This window comes from Podarcis tiliguerta, assembly GCF_965153285.1.
Source record: "Podarcis tiliguerta genome assembly, chromosome: 4".
In the NCBI taxonomy this organism is placed as follows: Eukaryota; Metazoa; Chordata; class Lepidosauria; order Squamata; family Lacertidae; genus Podarcis; species Podarcis tiliguerta.
The window spans coordinates 78,796,868-78,810,513 of NC_139537.1; the positions used below are offsets into that span (position 1 = coordinate 78,796,868).

The window sequence follows — 13,646 nt, forward strand, 5'->3', positions numbered from 1 at the left end:
CAATAAATAAATTTTAGAAAGGGGTAATAATGATGATGATGATGATGATATAAATTATTTCCCCAGCCACTCCTGGCAGCTCCCAACAGAATATTAAAACCACGATAAAACATCAAACATTGAAAACTTCCGTGTACAGGGTTGCCTTCAGATTTCTTCTAAAAGTCAGATAGTTGTTTATTTCCTTGACATCTGATGGGAGGGCGTTCCAAAGGGCAGGTGCCACTACCAAGAAGGTCCTCTGCCTGGTTTCCTGTAATCTCATTTCTCGCAGTGAGGGAACCGCCACAAGGCCTTTGGAGCTGGACCTCAGTGTCTGGGTTGAACAATGGGGGTGAAGACGCTCCTTCAAAATTAGACACAGATGCACAATATATATATATCTCAAGTCTCCTTGCTGTCTGCTCTGCTCCCCATCTTCCTGCCCATGGTGGCCCTGCCCTCTGTCTGCACCTCAGAGCTGGTGCATCATGCTGGGCCTCTGCAGTGGCAGCCTCTGCTCCTCATCACCTGCTCTCCAGTAGCCACTCTGAGCTGCCCAAGGGAGGAGGCTGACAGCAGTGGTTATGGAGAAGCAATGGGGTGCTTCCTCAAAGCCGCCACTGCCACCACCACACTCACTCAGAACAAGCGCCGACTCATCCTCCTCCCCTGAGCTTGGCAGCTGCCCTGATGGGGAAAATTGGGACATCCTGGGATCAAATCAGAAGCCAGGATGCCTTTCGTAATTCCAGGACTGTCCCTGGAAAACAGGGACACTTGGCAGGTATGGGAAAGCTGAGCATCAAAAACACCAATTAGGGACAATGACCGTTCACCCCACTTTTCTCCCCTTTGAGGTTCTAAGTTGCTTTTTTATTCTTCTGCTCCCCTATGTTTTCCTTCAAGGCTGGAACTTTGATTGATTCTAAGGCTAAATTATATACAGTATTGTTCATCAAATTTGTTAAGGGAGCCTGGAGCCAATATTAGCTATCGATCATTCTGTTAAGTCAACACACAAATGTGAGCATGTATTTGTTGTCGACAGAGCCATGAATGTCTTAGAACGAAAGAAAGTAAATGTGGGGGGGGGGATGGGGGGAGAGGAAACTGTGGCAAGTGTTGCCCTGTAGTTATTATATCACTGCTCTTGCTTCTTTTATCCTTTCTTCGACTTCTCCTTTGTTCACGTAATTCTCTTTGGGTCCTGGAGCCTTCATGCTTCATTTACTGTTGTTTCTGAAGGCTTCATCTAGGAATCGGGAAGATAAAGAAATATTCAGCACTGACTGAGAAAGGAGCACACTGGGGCAAGTGAATTCCTTTATGATTGTAACTTGAGGAGATTTATAGCAATGGGCTCTCAATAATATATTAGAATTCTCCACTTTGTTGTGTGCGGAGTTAACATATTTGTTAAATTTCCACACAACATTCGGTTTCTCGGCTGCCACCAATGACTCTCTTCTTTAAATATATTGTGAGTTTTATAAGAGTTGAAGCCTGAGAGCTTCCCATAATGGGTATGTCCATATTTATTTCATTTTACCTGTAATGGTATTTGTTTCCCTTTAGACAGCTGGGGATATCTTTCTGCCGGTTGGAAGCCACCCAGACTGGCCAGCCAACATATAAATAATAAATTCTTATATTATTATTATGGTCGGGTTTTCAAAAAATGAAAACATTTTGGTATTTGTGTTAGTTATTCCTATGGTCCCCTTTGTTTTTCTTCAGGTCTCAAACACTATACAAGCCAACTGACAGATCTCATTCTAGAGATGTTTTCTTGGTTTAACTTGGGGAAGAAGGGCAGAGTTTGCATTCAAAAGCAGTAGAAATCCTTTCCTGAAAGAACACAACATCTGAAGACACAACTTAAACAAAACAAAAATACATAAATACGTAGTTACATATAAAAAGGTTACATTAATGCGAAGTTACTAATACACAGGGACGCGGGTGGCACTGTGGGTTAAACCACAGATCCTAGGACTTGCCGATCAGAAGTTCGGCGGTTCGAATCCCCGCGATGGAGTGAGCTCCTGTTGCTTGGTCCCAGCTCCTGCCAACCTAGCAGTTCGGAAGCACGTCAAAGTGTAGGTAGATAAATAGGTACCACTCTGGCGGGAAGGTAAACGGTGTTTCCATGCACTGCTCAGGTTCACCAGAAGCGGCTTAGTCATGCTGGCCACATGACCCGGAAGCTGTACGCCAGCTCCCTCGGCCAATAAAACGAGATGAGCACCACAACTCCAGAGTTGGTCACGACTGGACCTAATGGTCAGGGGTCCCTTTACATGTAAAACAATATCAATTCATTTCCTTCTAACACACCCTCCCTCTCAGCCTCTGGGAACTCCAGGGTCCAACAAACTCTCAGCTCACCCACAAAAGTCTCACAACGAGAAGAGTTCCTGGAAACAGTGGACGTCACCCTAGCCTAGTCTCTCACTCTAGTCTTGCTTTTTATGGGCAGCTACTTCCTCAGGCTCCCCATAGCTATGTCCCATTCATCTGCACTCTCCACACCCTGTTCCAGGTACAGCAGGTTTTCTGAGTTTCCCAGGGGGTTCAGAGGATGGGAAAAGGGCCCCACAACCACCACTTACACCTCTTTCTTCACCCTCTGTCCTCTCCTTCCCCAACTGCTTAATCTGCATATGCATGGTAGAATAAAATGTCAGCTTGTCATGTTAAGAATCGATTGAAAGCAAAAAATAAAATAAAATGCATTCCTCAGATTGTAATTTTATTATGAAACACATATATTTCCTTTTCCTATATTTCCTAAAACTAGAGGCTTAGCTCAATTATACACTGTATTTGTGGCCGGGCTTTCCTTACCAGGGAGAATGAAATTTTAGTTTACTAATTTTGTCATGTGAGTCACAAGGCACATTTGGCGCAGTTTTAGATGTTACTGAGTACAGCGGGATTATTTTTGTGGGAGGGGTAAAGACTCTTGCTTCCGTTGTCTGGGCTTTTTGAACTTCTTCCTCTCTCCCTTTAGTAAAAACTGAAGTCACTCTTAGAGGGACTTCATTTAGCATGTTGAAAATAGGGAAAGATTCTGATGAGAGTTTTAGAAACAATGAAGCTTGAAGATAACTTTTGGCTTTTATGGAGATATAATTTTGATTTATGTTTGCCTTTGCTGGAAGTAACTGCAGGTATTTATCTTAATGACTCTGATTAGTAGGTGAACTTTTTTTCCCTAAGCATTCAAAAGGTGTGTTTCAGTAACAGTCTTTGGTTTGCTGCTTTTCTCTGGTGCATTTCTCTTTAAATGCTTAAGCACTTTCTAGAGAAAAGCCCTGAAAATGGGCATTTATTAGGTGTCAAATAAGTGACCTACTCAATTTCAGTAACAAGGCTAGAAATAAGAGCAGCAGCAAATATTGTAGCATCTAAAGCCCTCTGTTGTTTTTCAAAGCCCTGTACCAATATTAGCCATCCTTACAGCAATTGTCTCATTTTCATGTGAGCCTCTTTGTAGGACAATATTAATCAGAAAGGGATATATAAATGAAATAACCTGAATTAACAATCCATATTTATAGAAGATATAGTAGCCTGGGGTCACCCATTGAGTTAGCAGCTGAGGTAAAATTTGAAGCTGTCTCAACATCATCATTACTCTAGGATAGCTGCCATCTTCTGAAGTCTCTTTTAGGCTCATTCAGGCATTCTGCTTGTGTGTAAAAACAATACACAAGGAAGGAACAGGGCTGCATCAAGTATTGCTGCTACAAGCATGCCAAGGCACACCCACTCTGGTAACTTGAGCTCAGGGCTCAGGTTAACCCTTTCATGCACACAGGGTCTGAGTCAGTTACTGTATATTACAACAACCTAACCTGCACAGGGTTTCTTTAAAATAAAGAACCAACCCACTACTAATGGATTCCTTTGCCCAGATTGTACCATCTCAACAATATTTGTATTTTTCAGCTGAGTCACCTTCATGCCGGAAGACAATATTTCTTCCACATTACAGCTCACTTAAGGACAGGCATGTGTGTGGTTTTAGTTTGTGAATAGTAATAATAAAAAAAATAGTAATATTGATCACCCGAAAGCTTTCCACTCTTATCATTGCATATGCAAATTGCAACTTTGAATTGTGATGCCTTTGATACGTCTTTCAGCTTCCTAGCATGGAACAGTTTAAAATAGCTTCTGTAAGAATCAATATCAGAAAAGAAGATAGCCAAAAAAAGGTGTCTAAGATGTCATGAATTAACAGCACGTCTAGAAAACTCTGGAGAGAAATAGGTTCAGATCCCTTCCTAGCCATGAAACTCATTCAGTTATGCTGGGCTAATAATTCTCTTTCAACCTGACCTAAACTCACAGGGCTGTTGTGAGGGTAAATTGGGAGGGGCACCCTGTTCACTGCCTTCAACAACATGGTGGAAAGCTAAGCTATAAATATATATTAGCATGCAGGCGGCCATTTTAGGTGCATCCAATTGATGTGCAATTGCTGATGTGTGGCTCCTTTTGGACCTGGAAGAAGTTAGAATGGAGGTGGAATGGGGTGCAGAATGTGGTGTAAGGGGAGTGGGGCCAGCATAACAGGGGTAGGGTGGAGTGTAAGGGGGTGGGGTGTGCTTATACACACTCTGCCGACGCACACAGGACCAGGAACAGAACCCCCACACAAAATGGTTGCCTCTTGTACTGAGAAAGTTGTCTTGTATTGCAGATTGATGCATTTAAGAAGAATGGGCTCCACGGAACAAAGAAAAGTCCCCAAAGCCAGCAAGAGTCACTCAAAATAATAACCGAAAGCCAATAAAACTGTGTGTGTGTGCTTGTGTTTGTAGGTGGAGGTGCATCAACCTTTTTATGGCCAGACAACGGAAAAACTTTGAGAATTCTTGATCTTGCATTATATGGGAGTTGAGCTATGCCCTCAATCATCGCTTTGTTGACAGTTCAGCAACAGTGTTAGAAGATTCAAAGACCCACTGGTCTGAGTGGAAAAAAAACCAACTAAAACAATTATAGTGTGGAACATTATAGGTATCTATTGATTGTTTCAAGGGGAAATTGCTATTCTGTCAAGAAGGTATTATGGTACACACATCACCTGGCCCCTGCTCCCTTTCACACAGAAAGTGTGTTTCTCCATCAAAGGCCATCAGCTGAAAAAGAGAAAATTATCTCATGGGCAATGGCCAACATGAAAAAGGTACCTGAAATTTCAGAACCACCACCTGTTCATTTCTTTTTGATGGAATTTCATAGTTGCGAAATAGGACATTCGCACCTTTGCAAAAAGATATTGCTGAAATAAATTTACAGATGTATTTATTTTATTTAAAATCAGCATCTCTAAACTGTTTAATAATTACAAATAAAAAAAACCTAAGGGGTGTATACCGTTTGCAATATTAAAACAGTATCCATTAAAACAATAATACAGCCTAAAATCAATATAAACACATAAAAGAAAATAAAAACATATTCATTGGATGCATACCCACATGAACCAGGTTCTAGTCTTATGGGTCAGAAAAGCTTGGGCAAAAATAAAAGTCTTTACAAGACATCTAAAGCAATGGATGGTGGATGCTACCTGCATGGAAGAGGGATGGACATTCCACAGAATGGGTGCAACAGCAGAAAATTCCCATTTTGGGGTCACTGCCCTGTGATGTTCTTTAGGGTGGGGCGGCACAAGTAGAATTCTCCCAGATATCTAAGTGACCTTGCAGGTCTATACAGGGACAGGCAGTATTTCAGGTAACCTGGTCCCAAGTTATTTAATTGTTCAGTTTATATTTGAGATAAAACAGTAGATCTATTTCTAAGTAAACGAATAACTCAAGAGGTGCAGTTCATTAGTCTCATCATTCCTGCAGAACAAATGAATAATAAGTTTACTGCTCCTGAGGTTTTGATGAACAGGGGGTTTTCTGCTTGAAATTTGTAAGACAATACATGCCATGTCGCATATGATTTTTGAACTCTGAACAACTTTTCCAATAGCTCACTTGTCTTGCAGGGAACCAGATTACAATCCTATTTTGCCAGCCAGTCAGATATAAATTGTCTGACCAGAAAGGATGACACCATGCCGTGTCCAGCTCAGAGACATCCTTACCCAACTTGATGTGTATTCACTTGCTTCCCTCCTTAGGGATACCAACGATGTCCACAAAGGCAAATCTGTCAAGTTGCCGGCTGTCACAAATGCAGACACCAGCACCAAGGAGCGTCAGCATGTTAAACTCATTTGCTATCTCCTGGTTCATCCATTACCAGATGAACAGGGGATCTGCTTCCAAGCACTTGAGTCTATGGGATGGAACCACCTGTGGTCAGATGAGAAAGATGACCTTATTTCCTGCAGACATTACCTGAGCGGCATGGGATCCAGACATGCCCCAGTCCAGGCTTTGTTAATACATCATCCGTCCCTGTGTCTCATTGACATGTTGATGCTTCCACAAGACAAAGAGCTTCCCTTGGTGGTCCTGAAACAAATTTGGATGAGGACAGGGCCTTCTGTCACTCTGAACATAACACAAGGACATTCTTCCACACCAAAAATAGCAGACTGCTAAGAAGCATTGATTAAAACACCTTTAACACTTGAGGGTGGCTAGTTGGAAACTATAGAATGAAAGGCTACCCTAATTATTATTTATTATTTATTAAATTTATTGATCAGAAGGTCGGCGGTTCGAATCCCCGCAACGGGTTGAGCCCCCGTTGCTCGGTCCCTGCTCCTGCCAACCTAGCAGTTCGAAAGCACGTCAAATTGTGAGTAGATAAATAGGTACTGCTGCGGCGGGAAGGTAAACGGCGTTTCCGTGTGCTGCTCTGGTTTGCCAGAAGTGGCTTAGTCATGCTGGCCACATGACCCTGAAGCTGTACGCCTGTTCCCTCGGTCAATAAAGCGAGATGAGCACCGCAACCCCAGAGTCGGTCACGACTGGACCTAATGGTCAGGGGTCCAGTTACCTTTACTTTTCTTCTTTTTTTGCCAGTGCAACACAAAGCAACTTACTAAATTTTAAGCAGACAGACACATACATATATTAAGCCCTTACATATAGACATTAAAACCTTCATTAGTCATTTTGATCCAGTCCAGATCAGTGCTGGCTCAAGACATTTTGCAGCTGAAGCAGAGCCCAAATAGTGCTCCCACCATCCCCGGCGAAGGTCAATTATTTACAAAGTCTTTCTGTATTATGCAGGCACCAATAATGGCCTTCATCTCTCTCTTCCTACCTTGACCCCACTCCACTGTCAATTCACCCTGATCTAGATTTTATTAAGGCTCTGGCTCACTGTATGTTGAGGATTAGTCCTGAAAACAGCACCATAGTTGGTGCAGAACTGTGAGGGGTCTGGTGCCACATCTGCCAGGTTTCATGGGATCAGTTTCAATTGCTGTGCTCTGAGGACAATGACAAAGTGGTTGCAGTGTACATCTGGGCATGTGCTCTCTTGACCTTTGGGGTTAATAAAATCTAGCTGGTGAAGCAAGGCTGGGTGGGTCCAGTTGGGATGGGTGAATGCATCATTACACAATTGGAGGGTGAGTGTTGGGTCAGTGTTTGTGCATTACTTCCAATAAATGTGCAATCTGTGTAGCTGTGTACACAGGCAGTTGAGTCACACACCCATACAGTTATTCACAGGTCACTTTCAATGAGGGAACGTCATATATACTTGCATACACAATAGCTGAGCTGCACAAATCAGCAACTGTACGCAAACACTTAGACATGATTTGAGACAGCATGAACCTCTGTTCAGCATAACATGTGAACAAGTCTAGCAGCTGAGCTGCACACTTGTTATTCACATAGCAATTGAGCTGAACAAATCAACAAGTGTGCACTCTTTCACACAAACACTTTCTCACACGTGTAGTTGTAGCTAGCATCTGTGTTCAGTGCAATGTGTGAACAATACTTGGGTGATGTGAGTAAGAGACATAGTCACAGAACGTCCGGTTCGGCCTTGGTTTATTTCAGCCTGCAGTTAGATTGATTTCTAACTAAACTGCCAATATGGTTCATCTGTTCATTAAATGTTTGCTGTGATTATTAATTAGCTTGTTAAAAGACGGGGTGTGCAGGCACACTTCTGTGCCTTTGGGCTATTCCCTTTCCAATTAAGCATTAGTATTTAATCTCTCCCACTACTTTATGAGGCAGTTTTAATGTTAAAAGGCAAGTTTCCACCAAAATGATCGCGATTGAATTACAACATTCCCTGGAAGGCCCGGGAGCAGACCTGAAGCAACCCCTTTTTGCTTTCCTTTCTGCTGTACAAATCTATTTCCTGTGAATGATGTACGGTTCAGCGTATGCCAAAACACATCTGGCCTGAGGTATCAAGGAACACGCTTGCCCCTCCCTTGAGCAGCATTTAAATCCAGAAAACAGAAACCGTCCCAGCATCAAACAGGGAAAAAGATTCATTAGGCACCTTTCCTTTACTAGCAAAATGACTGATGGCATTTGAAGCTAGACTCAAGCTTTATTGCTTTCAGTACTTGAAGACAGGGAAGAAGGCAGGAGGGATGGGGCAGGGGGGACCTAGCGCAGCTGTTGAAAAAGAAAGAAAAGCCATGCCAGATTTAGTACACCGAAATAAAAATCTGAACAGACGGGGGAGGGGAGCTTTCTCTTCCTCTTCTTCTTCTTCCCCCTCCTGTGGCAAGCAGATATTGTGTGGGAAAATAATCTGCTTAACTCGATGTGGAATTAAGGAGTTTCTGTTTATTCTGAGATAGTCAGCAGATCTGTAAAAACTGCACGACTGAGAAGAGTAATGAAATAGGGCAGCCTTTCCCAGCAGGAACAGAAGTCAGAATGAGGAATCGGTTACTATTCTGGGGAAGGGTATGTAGGTGGATTTGCACGTACCTTCAGAGCTCAGGAGTCAGCAGTTTTCTGCCTCCATGTGGGCCATGCTCAGTCTGCAGATCACAAGTAGGTTATACACTCCAGACCCCTCCTGCATTTCCAGATAATGTTATGGGAGGGACTAGCAGAAGGCTTTAGCTTTGGACCCAGGTGTGTAGATGGTTTTATCTGTCTGGATGAAGAGATATCCACTGTGGAAGGAGACCAGAACCATCTTCTCCAATGTGAACTGAGGACACTTGGCCACAACAATCACATACTGCTTTTGCTTGGAATCCTTCTTCATATCATTGGCAGAAACCTGCAGGGGCAAATCAGGAGCTAGCAATCAGATATCTCCTGGTTTTTGCTTACTAAGGCAAATAGTAGCAAACTCAAATCCCTGCTCAGTAATGGAGCTCAGGAGGTGACCAGTTGCTAATTCTCAGCCTAGAAAAACTGCCAGGTTGCAATCCAGAGAAAGTTTGTATGCTTTTGTTCCCACCTTGGTGCTGTTGTGTGTCCTAGTCCCCTGGGAGGGCGGACAGGATACTTGGAGTGTGAGTGCAGTCGATGGAAGAGGGAGAGAGGGAAAGAGAAGCTGCAACAGCCTTGTCTCCCTTGGCATCAGGAGATGGCCAAGGGAGATTGTATAGAAAGGTGAGTGTCATCTCTTCAGGTGCAGAACATCTGTTTCCATGCTGAAGGCCCCAATCCTCAGCATGTCCAGGTGGGGCTGAGAGAGAAACCTGCCTGAAATCCGGAAGAAAGACCCTCCAAGTGTCTCTATTTTCCAGGGACAGTCCTGGATCTACAGAAGCCGTCTCGGTTTCTGATTTGATCCTGTAATGTCCTGCTTTTCCTTTAAGTAAAGGTAAAGGGACCCCTGACCATTAGGTCCAGTCGTGACCGACTATGGGGTTGCGACGCTCATCTCACTTTACTGGCCGAGGGAGCCAGCGTACAACTTCTGGGTCATGTGGCCAGCATGACTAAGCCGCTGCTGGCGAACCAGAGCAGCACACGGAAACACTGTTTACCTTCCCGCCAGAGCAGTACCTATTTATCTACTTGCACTTTGACGTGCTTTCAAACTGCTAGGTTGGCAGGAGCAGGGATCGAGCAATGGGAGCTTACCCCGTCACAGGGATTCGAACCACCAACCTTCTGATCGGCAAGTCCTAGGCTCTGTTGTTTAACCCACAGTGCCACCCGCATCCCTTAGGACATCCCTATTTCCATCGGAGAGATGTTGAAGAGTATGGAGTTATGTGATCCCCCCCCCCAGCCAAGGAGATAATTAACTACACAACCTTTAGAAGTCATGTGAAGACAGCCTTGTATAGTTTCATTATATTTTCATATATGTTGGAAGCCACCCAGAGTGGCGGGGTAACCCAGTCAAATGGGTGGGGTATAAATAGTAAAATTAACATTATAATTATGGAATAGGACCAGTGCTTTTTAAATAGAAAAACAGGTGCTGCTACTCACTATGAAGTTGCTACAGCAAGGTAAGGTAAAGGGCATGGGTGGCACTGTGGTCTAAACCACTGAGCCTCTTGGCCTTGCTGATTGGAAGGTCAGCGGTTCGAATCCCCACAATGGGGTGAGCTCCCATTGCTCTGTCCCAGCTCCTGCCAACCTAGCAGTTTGAAAGCACACCAGTGGAAGTAGATAATGTCTAGATAATGTCAGGAGTTCAGCCTACACTTGAGTAGGACCCTGGCAGAGACACATGCCCGACTGGCATGTTCCCTCCCGCCTGGTCGATTGTTCAGGAGCTTCAAAAGTTTTTTTCTGCCCGAACATCACAGCGACCAATGCCAACTGACACCGGTACACTTAGGGATCTGAAGAGTTAGCGCAGTTGTGTAACAGACCTCAGCTACTCAGTATTTTGGCTACTCTATTATATAAACACACACAAGCACTGCAACATGGCTCCCTCTCTCTCTAGCATCAGGCAGCAAAGAGAAAAAGAACAAAGGACAATAGTTCCACTTCATGGAACACAGTAACACAAACATCCTGTCTCCGTCACTTCCCACTCTGTGGAGTCAAAACATACCACGTCATGTGATAGACAAAAATCCCATGACTGCAATCATAGATCAGGAATTCTAACAGATAAATAGGTACCGCTGTGGTGGGAAGGTAAATGGTGTTTCTGTGCACTCTGGCTTCCGTCACGGTGTCCCTTTGCACCAGAAGCGGTTTAGTCATGCTGGAGAAACACCAGCTCCCTCAGCCTAAAAGTGAGATGAGTGCCGCAACCCCATAGTCGCCTTTGACTGGACTTAACCGTTGAGGGGTCTTTTACCCTTTTTGCCTTTTGTTACAGTAAGTGTCACTATATATATATATATATGGTGCCAGTGCTGAGTACCCTTGAGTACCCCCTGAAAAAAGCACTGAATAGGACGTCCCTATTTTCAGCTGAGAAATGTTCGAGGGTATGCGAAGAATCACCGCAAGACAGAGTAGACAAGGTCCTGTCCCAGTATAAGGCCTGTGATTCTGGGAACAGGCACCCTTAGAGGTCTGATGACATGGACTGGCAGATAGCTAGGAGGGCTATTCTCACATGCACAAAGCCCAGAAAAAAGAAGAGGGATGATGGTCATGGATGATGGGAGTTGTAGTTCAGCAACATCTGGGGGAGACTGAAGTTCGCTAGCCTACCTTCTGCCAGCAATACTGATAGAATGAGACATAAAGACGAGAGCGACAAGCAAAATGGATCGGACAAAATTTATTGCAGCAAGGGAAAGCAACTTCTTTATATATCACTGAGCCTTTTTAACCAGGCTCCGGGGAGAGCCATTTTTACAGTAGCTGGCAACATTCATGACTCTGTTTCAGCTTTCTTTTAAGTAACTGCTGCCACTTGTCACTGCTCTCAACTGAATGCTATCTGGTTCCTATAGGTCAGCTAATTACCCTAATCATTAACCTTTAAGACTGCACAGGGTACGGTGATCAATGCCACCCTTGCTGTGTTCACCTCCCCTAATGAGCCTGTGTCGGAAAAAGAACTCTTTGACCTCCCTCTGGTGAATATATATATTTTCTCTTTCCTTGTCATTCTGCTTCTTAGAAGGAGGAAGATGGCAACTGCCACAAATCAACATTAAAAGAAATCAAAGGGGGGGGGGGGAGTTGGTTATATATATATATATATATATATATATATATATATATGGAATGCAGGAAATAATGTTTTATGTAGCATTCAGTGAATCATACCAGGATTTCAAAAGGAACTGGTGGTGATAGGGAGTTAGTTATATTTCTCTTCCTAAAAGGAGCTCAACTTAACAGACATGCAGAGGGGAAAGTGTGTGGGGCAATGGATATAACTTTCCCCTTTGCATAGTAGGCTAGTTGATGCCCATTTGCGTATCTCTTGAGCCTTCATCCAGGCATGCAAGAAGCATTATCAGAGTTCAAGGGTACATTTCAGTTAGGCAAAAATATTTGAATAGTCTGCCAAACAGGGCTGGTGAAGCGTGTGTCTCTGAAGGATGTGTGGCCTGGGGAGAAATCCAAGGGCCAGAGAGATAGAGATACAGTGGTACCTCGGGTTACATATGCTTCAGGTTACAGACTCCGCTAACCCAGAAATAGTACCTTGGGTTAAGAACTTTGCTTCAGGATGAGAACAGACATCGTGCTCTGGCGGCACGGCGGCAGCAGGAGGCCCCATTAGCTAAAGTGGTGCTTCAGGTTAAGAACAGTTTCAGGTTAAGAACGGACCTCCGGAACGAATTAAGTACTTAACCAGAGGTACCACTGTAGATCTGTTGCTACTTGGGATGGTCCTGGGAGACGGTCTGTCTTCTCTTTGGAGCTGCTACTGCTTGGGAATGCTGCAGGGTCCACCATGCTATGAACTTGCAAAATTGTGTTAGTTCTCATAAGCAGCAAGACATGTAATGACTAGCCTTTTAAAAAAGGCTGTATAGTAAACTAACAACAAAAACCAAGCCGTGAAACACATGCTTTTGCACTGGTTAAAATGTAATAAGATTTGGGTAAAATCCAAACATTGCTGCTAAGAAACCCACATTTTCCATGTTCTGTAGATATTGTGACGATTAACATCATAAAAGAGAGAGGGTAACTTGGCACATGAAAAGGCACAAAGTGTTACTATAGTAACCAATTCATAAAAATGAAGAGTCTTTAACATCAGAATTCTGGCAAATTTAAGCATGGTTCTTGGTAGTTTTGCTAGATCCTCCTCCCCAAGGATTTCTAAACCCTGGTTCACGTAGAACCACGTGTGTAGAAGTGGATTTTTGAAATAGCACAAGAAAAGCATTTAAATTGCTTGCATTTTGTGGGCACATTTTACATAAAATACATTTCTTTTGGTAAAATATGTATCTTGTCCATTATCTTTGCATGAAATGCACATTTCTGTGCACACTTTTTGAAACTGCATCTCAGCATCTGGAGAAGTGCAAATTCTGACTGGGAATTGAATTGTGGTCCGCAAGAAAATTTGGGAGTGCTGGGTCAGTCTGCTGTGGAAAGAAGACCAAATTAACCCTCTTCCTTCATCCCAAAAAGAAAAAGGAGAGGAGGAGGAGGTGTTTGGATTTGATATCCCGCTTTATAACTACCGTAATAAGTCTCAAAGCAGCTAACAATTTCCTTTTCCCTTCCTCCCCCACAACAAACACTCTGTGAAGTGAGTGAGGCTGAGAGACTTCAGAGAAGTGTGACTAGCCCAAGGTCACTCAGCAGCTGCATGTGGAGGAAGCGAACCTGGTTCAC

At 43.6% G+C, this 13,646-nt stretch overlaps 1 long non-coding RNA gene across 1 annotated transcript; it reads right to left on the bottom strand.

Moving 5' to 3' along the window:
* Positions 1-861: 861 nt before the first annotated feature.
* Positions 862-8,978, bottom strand: LOC310676559. Its single transcript, XR_014510616.1, has 4 exons — positions 8,883-8,978; positions 6,354-6,470; positions 5,081-5,135; positions 862-1,234 (listed from the first exon to the last, which is right to left on the bottom strand). It is a non-coding gene; the product is annotated as an uncharacterized lncRNA (long non-coding RNA).
* Positions 8,979-13,646: the final 4,668 nt, after the last annotated feature.